We start from the raw sequence: 10,881 nt of genomic DNA, 5'->3' as shown, positions 1-10,881 counted from the left end.
ATTATCGGTTGACACAAGCTTATCTAACTAAAAAAGTAAAGAAGATAATAAAATTTATTAAAAAAACTATATATATTATTCTATTGTTCAAAACATTCGTTTTTATATATATAGGAGAATATTTTTATTTATAAAAGAGAAGTAAAAGAAATGTTGGGGAAGTGGGTTATGTTGGAATGAAGTGAAGTCGACGTTAAAATGAAACCACTTGACACGGCTTGCTTGGTCATTATTTGTTGACACGCCACTTCAAATGTAACGGCTTTACAAAGTGACGGTCTTCCGTTTTCCCACTTGTATAATATATTGGCATAATATTTGGTTCCAAACCTGATTTGGTAGATCTGATCTGGAACCGGTTCCAGTCTCTACTCGCCTTATAAAAGAATAGGTTCCGGGTTGAAAAAACCCGTAGGTTCCTACCCGGTTCCACTATTTATAAAAAAATGATATGCACCCGGTTCCTACCCGGAACCGGTTCCTCGTACCCAACTGAGACCTGATGCATTAACTTGCAGACAATGTTACGGACTTACGGTGGAATTGATTCCTAGCCGTTTCATTTTAACCAAACATTACATTACATTAAATTACAACCGGTTATATAAGTTAAAACCAAACATTACACAACACTAAACATTACATTAACATAAAACACATTAATCAAACATTACATAACATAAAACACACTAAACCCACCATTACCTAAACACACTAAACCTTCGAAGAGCCGGTTCCGGATGATTCACCGGCTTCACTTTTTTTCGCCGTAGCCTTTGTAACCGGACAATGACAGTCGGTGTGTTTTTTAAGCATCGAGTTCGCCGTAGCCTTCATGAACTTCCCGCAACCTTTGCACCGTGCCATCTCATGGCTATCGGACATCAAGCACAAATCAAAGTGCTTCCAAACTTGGAGGTTTCTTTTGGTTTCCAAAACCATGAGTACTTCATCGTTGCACGCCATAACGAGATTTGAAAGCGATTAGAAGGTGTAAACTTGAAACCGATTTAAGTTGTTTTGGAATTCCTACACTTATGTTTGATGTTGATGGATATATATGTATACTTGAAACCAATTTTAAATGGCCATAAATCGATTCCTAACGGTATTATAAACATTGGAATCGATTCCTACAGGTTTTTGTAGGCTTTTTTCAGTAAGTTACCCGGAGGGGGCGTTTTTTGAGGAAAAACCACCCAAAAATCCCACACTACGGGTGGTCTTAGGGGGGGGGGGGTGTTGTCTGTTACTTAAATTTTAGGTTGATTATAATTTAGAAAAATATGTTCCTTTGTATACTTTACATTGAAATTGAGGGGGGGGGGGGGGGGGTTATGATGCAACTTATAGATTTTAGTTCTACGAGAGTCTAGTCTATCATTGTCGTATCTTATCTGCACATGTCATACGGAATTTAGCTAAATTAAACCAGACTCAGTTATTTTGTAAATACTCATAATTCAGTAGTCAATGGTATTCTGATTGCCCCTCACAAAATGCTATGGATTTAAACTTTTACAAGTTTAGGATTATTTAATATTAAGGTGAGAAAAAAAACCTATAAAAAGTGTTGAAGTTCAAAATTTGCAAATTACTTTTTTCCCCAAGTCATTCAGTGAGTAGGATCCTTTATTATTTTTCTTAGGGAGAAAGAAGTAGGTTGTTCACAAAACCACCACCAAGCACTTTGAAATGATACTTGACTTTCAACGTCTTATATGCGTATGTCACCAGAAATTTAGCTAAATTAAATTAAATTCAAATATTTTGTAAAAGTTTTATTATCTAGTAGAGTGGTATGGTGATTGCTTTTTATAAAATAATATGAATTTAAATTTTTACAAGTTTAAAGTCATGTGGTATTAAGTTAAAAATAATCATATGTAAAATATTAATTTTTTTAAAATTAAAAAAAAAGACAAAAGTGTTGTAGAGCTAGTTTATCCATACATAAGATCACATGTTTCGACTCATACTAACATGTTGCATAAACTACATATTTTTCCACCACTTGTGAGTGATATGGGTCGGTAAAAAGTCACTTATAATGGGTTGACTTTTTGTATGTGATTTGAACGGGTAAAAAATCACTTGTAATGGGCTTTGTTACCACATCAACACAAGAGGAGGTTTCACTTGTAATGGTTCTATAAATAACAACATGTTTTATTATTGTCAATATACAAATTTAATACCTAATTTTGTAGATTTCATAGTTTCTATGGACTGATATAGACATTATAGTAGAAGGTGAAAATAGATACTAAACACGATATAACGACAAAATTGCACATCATGTGATTTACATAAATGTCTATCATAAGGCCATACAGAGCACAATCGGGGATGGGTGACACGATGTTCGATACTGACAAGAACACTGTCATGCCCCTGGTTGGTCCTGATGTTTTTCATCATGATCGGTATTAGGGGTGCAAACGAGCCGATCTACTCGCGAGCTTCTCGAGCTCGGCTCGAAAAAAAAGCTCGAACGAGTTCGAGCTCGAGCCCGAGCCTAAAAAAAGCTCATATAGTAAACGAGCCCGAGCCCGAGCTTCGCTTATCGAGCTCGAGCCGGCTCGCGAGCCTAAACGAGCTTTCTGTTTATATATTTTTTATTAATATATTAAACATCTATTATCTATATTAAAACAAAACACTTTGGTGCCACTTGGCATTATTTTAATCCTCTAATTGCCACCTGGCATTTGCTTAAACCATTACTCTTCTTTTTGAGCGGCAATTTGTTTACAAGAGGCTTCTCAAACACGCATTATTCAAAAACCCTAATTATCATCTTCTTCAATTCTCTGGCGATTTCATACTTCTTCAGTTGTCTCAAACACAAAAACTCTAATCAAGGTATCTTTATCATCTTCAACTTGCTTTCAGATCTTGAAGTTTTATTCACGATTAATTTCCTTTTCATTTTTCAAGTTTTCATCTTCTTTCCTATTTGAAGTTTTCCTTTTCCCTTTCCAAAACCCTAAGTTCAACCATGGCCGCACACCTCTTTCAGTTTTAAATATCCTCAAAGTTCATCGCTATCGATCTCCTTCTTCAGTTTTATCATCAATCAAAGTTCATCGCTGTTGATCTCCTTCTTCACATGAATCTTCAGTTTTATCATCAATTTCTGTAAATGATTTTCGAACGAATAGGATTATAAAACGTGGTTATTATCATCATCATCATCCTTTGATTTTGTAAGATTTGTATTCAACCTTCCTTTGTTTAAAATGCCGATCGAAGAATAAGGATTGGAAAAGCATAGACGTCTTCCATCCCAAACCAACCATATCAAAAATCGCCCAGTAAGTTTTTCTATTTTATGTAAATCTATGGAAAAATTTTTGATTTGGTTATGGAGTTTTATTTTTCTATGGAGTTTTGTGGCTACATTGAAACTTGAAGTAATTACAATATAGTGATTCACTAACTGATGTGGATTAAGACGTTCAATTTTGCAATTTTTTTTCAGGTTACGGAGAAGGTAGTAGTGGTCGGAAAGTACTTGATATTGATCTGAATGAGGTTCGGGTCGGTACGATGGAAGAAGATGAAGGTGGGAATGGGAATGGGTATGCTTCTTCATCATATAACTCAAATATAGGTTAGTTATTTTTTAGTGGTTTTATGAACTTTTGACTAGAATAATTCAGTTGGCTGTTTTTTTTTTTTTTTCCAGGCGAGGTTAAAGGTACCCAATATGTTTATGTTTATGTTTAACGCATTTGTGAAAAAAAGTAGATTGATATGCATATGTACTAGGAATATACTGGAGTTCAAACTGGGAATTTGTCAAGTCTAATAAAAGATAAATCAATCACCAGCTGAGTTTTTTGTACCTTTGATTGCAATTTTGTGACAGGTATTATTGTGATCACTGTTTTTTTCTTGATCCATAATCATATTTAGCTTAGAATTTTGAACTATGAGTTTTGGTTTATATTTAACATGAAAACAAAAAGTCACTTAGTGTTTTTGTGTTTATGCATATAAGGTTGGTGACCAAGATGAAAAGCTGGCAGAAGGTATCAAGCTTTATGCTATACCAACCACTTCAACTAGAAAGCGTGAGATATAAAGAGTTGCGAGGACTGGACAATTCGGTTTTCCACGTATCGATTTTACCATTCGGTTTTCCAGTCCCATGTAAGTATCGTTTGTTTTTTTACATCTCGTGGCTTTTTGGTTTCCCATTGGGTTTGGACGACCCAGACATAGATTGATTCCATTGAAATACTAGGACTGAAGACTCAACCATAAACATGTTGTTACTACATACATGCTCATGGTCCAGTCTTGGGTTGGTGAAGTTCTAGCTTATCGCCATACCATAAGCATGATGAATCAATGTTAGATGCTCTTGGAATCCTTCCACGACGTAAACAACATAAGAAACTCTTGCTGGTCTGTCCTACTGACTTTTTACTTAAATTTTTCACACTCTTTTAATAAAGAGTCCTAATGTAGTTGCTAAAAGCCTAAAACCGTTCTTGACACAGAAGCCAGAGTCCAAAATCAACGTCTAAAATAGTCTTTGCAGTCTTTAATGTCGTCGTTTTTTTTTTTTTTTGCAGAAACGGCATTATAGATAAGAATGCAAAGATTGGAAATGATGTGGTGATAATGAATAAAGATGTAAGCCAAGTTTCATCGTTGATTATATTTCGGTCATCCGTTCTCTATAAATAAAATGACCTTCATTGTCACCAAGCAATTAAAAGTAACAATAAATGTAAATTTGAGCGTAAAAAAGATGAATATCTACATACTTGAGTTTCAATGTTGTTCCTAATTGCTGAAATCCATACACCATTAGTGTGATAATTGAACACCGGCCCTCATCCAGCTCGCTAAACGGTGTGACATTTTTGAGATACGTCTAAATTCCTCCACTTACATAAATCATTTTGTTGAGATTATATTTTTTTGGTTATGGATGAGTTTTTTGGAAGAGTATTGGTGTAGTAGATGTACCATGTAGTACCTTTTTCATATTGGATATTGTTTTAGTTGGTAACTGGATGTCTAGATACCAAGCAATTCTTTCATGTGAAGCTCAACTGTATGTTGAGAATTGTGATTTATAGAGAATTTAGTAGATTATTCAGCAATAAAATAGAGAACATCAAGTGCTACTGTTATGATTTAAAAGACATAATATAATCATTGTATATATGGGCAAGTACATAAGACTATGTCCTTTTGTCTTCGGATATTTTATGTAATTCAATATGTTACTCTGCATATTTTTAGATGAATTTGTTGCGTTTGCAGCCATATTTCATTCGTGCTAATGTGTTTTTTACTAAAATTTACTACATTTGGACAGGTGGAAAGTGGTCATGTAGCAGCACGTTATAATCATCGTTTTCATCCGTGTGAAGAAAATTCATAGTTGAGGAGGTAAAATTAGGGGTGTTCAACTGGTCGTGTTCCAGGTTGGTGGGTTCAACCTGTCCCAAACCCGATAATTTTAGACGATCCCAAACACGACCTAACCCGAAAATCGGGTCTTACATATGAACCCGAACACGACCCGAATATACACGAGTTGCTGACCCGTTGAACTCGAATTTTGTTTATAAATTAGTTTTTTTTTTTGCAAATTATTATACTAAAATTAAAATTTACTTATAAAAACATGAATTTAAACTATAAAATATTACGCCAATTTCTCTTTTTAAGTTATAATTATGTCATAAAATACACACCCAATTTAGTTTATGATGTAAAACATATAGTAAAAAATATAATATGTTATAAATGGGTTAAACGAGTCAACCCACCAACCCGAGCAATTTGACCCGTACCGTTTAGCTAAACGGGTTTGTGGGTTCCGATCAAAGATAACGAAACATACCCTTTTTTCATTTTCGGTTCACAAAAGAGCATCGCTTATATATTTAATCAAAACCGAAAGGTGAATTACCAAATGTGAAGTTCCCCATGATTTAAAACTTCAGTTTGATATATTTGTATTGATATATGCTAGAAGTGGCATACGCCATTAAATCACGTACATGGAGCAAAGGCTTGGTTTTCAGTTTCTGATTGGTCAAGACCCCATTTAGCTCTGTATTGAACCTGTAGATTCGACTCAGGTATTTGTGTTCTCTATTTTTTTAGATGTGGGGTCCTATCCGGTTATTAGCCTTTATTACCGTAAAGGTGTCTACAAGGTAGTTGCGGTTCCATTCACGCCAGCTTTGATGTTATATTATATGTTATATAATGATTAATGATGTCAAATTCAAGAGATATATGCATATGTGCAACTATCACCGAGGGTGAATTTTGGATAACTTGCCAAGTTAAGTTCTACTCAAAATAGATTGGTTTTGCACTACACCCTTAGCTTTGTTATCAAGGTTGGCAAAATGGGCAGGTTGGACAACTTGCCAAATTGGGTCCGGATCAAAACGAGTTTTTTTGTTGAGAGTCGAGATGGGTCACATTGGGCCATTTCACACACTTTCTCTATTTTTTTAACTCTATAGATAGAAAATGTTAAACATGACCATAAATGTACACCACTATATTATTACAATTATAATCTTAACTTTTCTTAGTAAACCATTTTAAAGAAATTTATCCATTTGAATACTTTTTCGATCATTTTCAAGTTGTAACCCATAGGACATGTTTCCTTTTTTCTTTAAATCTTTTAGCTTAACTCATTTCATTTGTTAGAAATATTGATAACCCTAATCGACCAATTTGTATATAATTGGGCTGAAATTGTGAGTACCAGTATTACCATTGTGAACTATGGTTATAGTTCTATATTTTTTTGAAGGGTTTGTGGTGGCTGAAATATATGGATCTCAAGTTAATATCCAGGAAATATTGTTTTTTTGCATGAAGGAATGGAGGCAGTGGGAGTTGTAACAGTTGTCAGCCGGGGAGTAACCACAAAGCGAGTTTAAGTTATTGATTGTTTCTCGAAGCGGGTCAACTGATGCAAAATGGTGTTTTGTTTACTATAGGTGATGGGTTGAGGCCCGAATTAATTAATGATGCGGGTCAACTGGTGCAGAGTTATTGACTGAAGGTGTATTAAACTGTAGACCTGAGAGAAAGATGTACAAGTATGCTTCTATTATTTGTTTTTATTTCTATTTTTTAATTTGTTAACTATTGGGCAAGCAATGTGTCAAATATGGTTAGTTTATTGTGTCAACTATTTTGCGTGCATTGGTGTGTGACATATGGTTAGTTTATTGTGTCAACTATTTTGAGTGCATTGGTGTAATTGTTTTGGAAGGATATCCACTGATGGCAAAAGATTATCCGAAATTAGGAGCTAATTTGACTTTTATTAGAAAATAAATTCTTAAAAACAAGAGTAAGAAATTCTCATCGACAACAAGTGGGAAATTGAGAAGAGATCGACTCAAAAGTGAAGTTATGCTTCACTTGAAATAAATCTCTAGCTGTCTATAAAGTGGGCATCTATATAATCTATGTTGGGATTGAGGTAAATATACCATAACCAACTGTTTTTTTTTTTTTTTTTTGTTATTAGTTAATATGATATTTGACTTCAAACAAAGTTCCATTTGTTCCATGAAATTACAACATGCTCAATTTTGTGATGGTTTATGCAAGTCCTACATATTTATTTTTTCAAAGGTAGACAAATTGATGTCTCTAAAGAGGCTTATTGGAAGCAGTAACATGATCAAAAGTAGCATGAAAAGTTATTTCAAATTGGATGGTTTAGATAACAGGCCAAAACATGTATCTTTTATCGAGGCAAAACAAGTTGGGTCGTGAGGGTCCGCCCACAAAAACTTTTTGTCTATTCCATTTTACATAAATTGTTCGTTTAATTGGACAAAACCAATAGGAAGATGATGGCACATCCCACGTTGAACAGTGGGTTGTAGTGTTTTTGATTCGTGGATTGTAGTGTTTTTCATTTTCATACATAGACACTCATACATAGTCACTCTAAAGTTTTCTTTGGTAGTTTAATATTTGGTTCAAAAGGTATCTATCTGGTGACCCTTAGACGTAAAGCCTAAGGGGCTGTTTGGTAGCCTCTTAATGACCATTCAGATGCTACCTCTTAATGGTTTAAAACTTCTGAATGAATAAGAGGTAACCTCAAGTCTGAATGGTTAACAGGTAATCTCTTAATCTCTGAATGGTAAATCATCACATGTCACATTCTTCTACCTTCTCATTGGTAAAATTCTTAATGGTTCCATTAAGAGGTAGCCTCTTAATGACCATTCAGAGGCTACCAAACAGCCCCTAAGTTTGGAAAGGCCTAGAAAAAAAATGATGATCTACGTGGGCTTCATTACCGGTAGATATTATATGTTTGTGTTAAGCCACCCGCGAAACTCGCGGGATCTTAGGCTAGTAAATTTATATAACAATAATTACCATTTATATAAATATAAACAATAACTAAATTATATGTATAATAATAATTATAATTAATATAAATTAATTAATAAATACTAAACGAGTCGAGCTCGAGCTTTAGAAATAAAGCTTGAATCGAGCCGAGCTCAAGCTCGAGCTTTCATATGTTAAACGAGCTTGAGCTTGAGCCTGGTCGAGCTCGGGTTCGGCTCGTTTGCACCCATAATCGGTATAAATATGTCTTGATCTTGACAAGCCTAATGGTTAGGGATGAGAATAGGAATAGCAATGGGCCGGGCTTGGGCCGGGTATTAGTAATACCAGGCCTGTACCCGGTTTTAATTCTTTGTCCCATACCTGACCCGTTACCCGTTAGGTATTTTTCGGGTAATTACCCGTCGGGTATGGGGCTTACCCGCGGGTATTGGGTATACCCGTTAATTTCTTAAAAATACCTGTTGGGACAAATGTGCAATTTTTACTTTGATGCTTATATAATTTACTATTTTAATGACTATAACAAATGAAAATATGATTAATAACTTACATATCATATTCAGACCACATATATTAAACTAAATTAAAACGATTACTTAATTAAGTAATTGTATCAGGACTTGCATAAAATATCCACATAATAAATGGTGATAGCTTCCATATCTAATATACATGCTCAAAAATAAGTTATATGTTCACTGAACACTTGCCATATACATATCCACATATGACTATAGAGAAGTTAATAAGTACATGTATTAAGTATATCTATATGTATGTATGTATGTATGTATGTATGTATAGGGTGGGGTTCATGAGTGAACCATATTGTTTTTGTGAACAAAATGAACAAATCTTGTCTATTGATTTAGGAGATCTTGAGATTTAAAATGAATGGCAGTTTTGTAATTCTTATATGTTACATGGTTTTTAATTAAATGATATGAGGGCTAATTAGTAATTTACATTCTTTATAATTTAAATATCAGTTATTAGTAGATCAAATCATAAATCAAATTAAAACCTCATCACATTCTCTCTCTATACCAATATTTTTCACAGACAACTTCAAGTGACGGCCCCTTGTTTTTTTCCGACGGTGATTGATTATTCCGGCGAGTTCTTGGAGGTAACTTACTGATTGTTCATCGATTTCTTTACACCTCTCTTTTATTCGATTATGTAGACTTATAATCTTGTTTATTCATCTAAAAAGTTAGGCTCAAGTTTTTTTTGTTCATATAAAAAACGTTTTTGTTAAATAAATTAGGTCTTGTGTTTTAATTAGTTGTTGTAGATTCATAATATAAGTGTGATTTATGGGTTTCTTTTGGTTGATTTATTTAGATTTTGTTAAGATGATATTTTTTATGTTAGGGTTTATACGATTGGTTGAAAAAAGTATAGAAAGTGGTTTGTTGTCTGTGTAGTATAATGTTTGTTCATGTGCTAATACACATATGTACAGTTTATACTCATATGAATCAATGTTATTCATTAATATACATATGTATAGTTTATACTCATCTGAAACAAAGTTGTTGCCTAATACACATATGTATAATACAGTTGTACATGTGTGTACAATTTGTTTGTACGTTAGCAACTTTCATTGACTCAAAGTTTATGCACGTATATGTATACTAGTTATGAACTGGATAAACCATGCATGTTACTTTCTTAACCAAATGTGGTTTCAGTTTACATATGTTTATATATGTTGTACAACATAGTTTATACTCATCTGAAACAATGTGTCCTATCATACACATATGTATAATGCAGTTGTACATGTGTGTCTAATAAGCAGTTGTACCTGTGCGTGTAATATGTTTGTAAAATTCACACTTATAAATTATCCAATCCTTAAATTATATATTGCATGCGCAGGCAAATGGTGTTTGAAACAAAGGTTGGAGTAGGCCTGAAGCAGTTTGTTGTACAAGATCTATTACCTAGTAGGCTGATTGGGTCCACGATCATAAAAAAACGAAAAAGAAAGCCCAACTGACTCTTTTGTTTAAGAATTAGATGTATCCAATTTGGTGTACGACACTAGTCAAGAACTTGTTAGGCTTTTGCTTATCTACTGTGTGATTTTTATTTTTGGAAAAATATTACATTTTTTGGGTTTGTAGTTAATTAGGTTTTTGTTTAAAGTAATGTTCCATCATAGTGTATTATGTGTTTTGTTTTTTATCGCATGTATGTTTATTAGTTAGATATACGTGTTTATTATTTGACTATTTATAGGTGTTTGCTATAACACGATACATGTAAAATATGTTAGTTTTATAAGCATTTGTGTACATATGTGTTCCACCCTATTTACACTGATGTAATGTAAACCACCAGTGGCGGCTTTGATGGTGTGCGGGGAGGACCTCCGCACAAGGCTCGTGATTTTGAAGGGCATGCGATTTAAAAAAATCCGATATATATATGTTATTTTTTTAGATAGTAAACACATACCAATTCCAATATAGCCCATTTACA

At 33.7% G+C, this 10,881-nt stretch overlaps 2 long non-coding RNA genes across 12 annotated transcripts; both read left to right on the top strand.

Moving 5' to 3' along the window:
* The first annotated feature begins 2,686 nt into the window (after positions 1-2,686).
* Positions 2,687-7,192, top strand: LOC110889627. Of its 11 annotated transcripts, none has more exons than XR_002563782.2 (8): positions 2,687-3,317; positions 3,485-3,616; positions 3,692-3,874; positions 4,007-4,158; positions 4,253-4,416; positions 4,587-4,647; positions 5,342-6,113; positions 6,877-7,192. It is a non-coding gene; the product is annotated as an uncharacterized LOC110889627 (long non-coding RNA). The 11 variants fall into 11 exon arrangements; XR_004872056.1 differs by lacking the exon at positions 4,253-4,416 and having other exon boundaries at positions 2,691-2,865; positions 2,941-3,317; XR_002563784.2 differs by lacking the exon at positions 4,253-4,416 and having other exon boundaries at positions 2,692-3,317; positions 3,485-3,584; positions 3,692-3,703; positions 3,775-3,874.
* Positions 7,193-7,410: 218 nt separating this feature from the next.
* Positions 7,411-10,548, top strand: LOC118483881. Its single transcript, XR_004872055.1, has 3 exons — positions 7,411-7,489; positions 9,448-9,514; positions 10,276-10,548. It is a non-coding gene; the product is annotated as an uncharacterized LOC118483881 (long non-coding RNA).
* The last annotated feature ends 333 nt before the right edge of the window (positions 10,549-10,881 follow it).

Source organism: Helianthus annuus, chromosome 11 (assembly GCF_002127325.2).
Source record: "Helianthus annuus cultivar XRQ/B chromosome 11, HanXRQr2.0-SUNRISE, whole genome shotgun sequence".
NCBI lineage: Eukaryota > Viridiplantae > Streptophyta > Magnoliopsida > Asterales > Asteraceae > Helianthus > Helianthus annuus.
Note: the sequence above shows the minus strand (reverse complement) of the source record. Positions and strands in the feature narration are given on the sequence as shown.